Raw genomic sequence first — 605 nt, forward strand, 5'->3', positions numbered from 1 at the left:
GCTTACTACAGCGCGGGGAGTGGGTGGCTCTCCCCGCCCCGGCGTGGGGTGCCGGCACCCCTCGGCAGGAGGGTTCACTGGGCTGGGGAAGGTCATGCCCCCCCAAAATGTGCTGTGGGGTGACCCTGCAGAGAAGGGTCTTGGGCAGGGATACGCTGCAGGGGGTAAAGCAGAGCTGCACCCCTAAAGGTGCGCGGGACAAAGCCCTGGGGGTGGCAGCTGTCCCAGACTGTGCCACCTCGGGGGACCTGTCACCGGGCTGGGAGGCAGCAAGTGGAAGGGATTTTGGCCCCGGCACATCCTGAACAGTCACTCAGAAAGGGCTGAGTGGGCTCAGCCTGAACTCCCCCCCCCATCTCCCAGGCAGCTTCGTTAACGCCCAACGAGCGGAGCCTGCGGGCTGTCACCCCGGGCACGGGTGCATCCTCCTGGGTGGCTGCCGGGCACCCGGGGCTCCGTAAAAAAAAACCAACACCCGCTTGTCCCGGGTCCACCCGCCAGCCCCCTCCCTCCTCTGTCGCAGCGTGGGCTGTGGGGGCTGCGCCGACCCTGAGGACTGAGGTCTCCCAAGTCGCCTCCTGCAGCCACTGCAGCCATGGCTGGAG

Source organism: Egretta garzetta, unplaced genomic scaffold (genome assembly GCF_000687185.1).
Source record: "Egretta garzetta isolate BGI_Z169 unplaced genomic scaffold, ASM68718v1 scaffold140, whole genome shotgun sequence".
NCBI classification, from domain to species: Eukaryota; Metazoa; Chordata; class Aves; order Pelecaniformes; family Ardeidae; genus Egretta; species Egretta garzetta.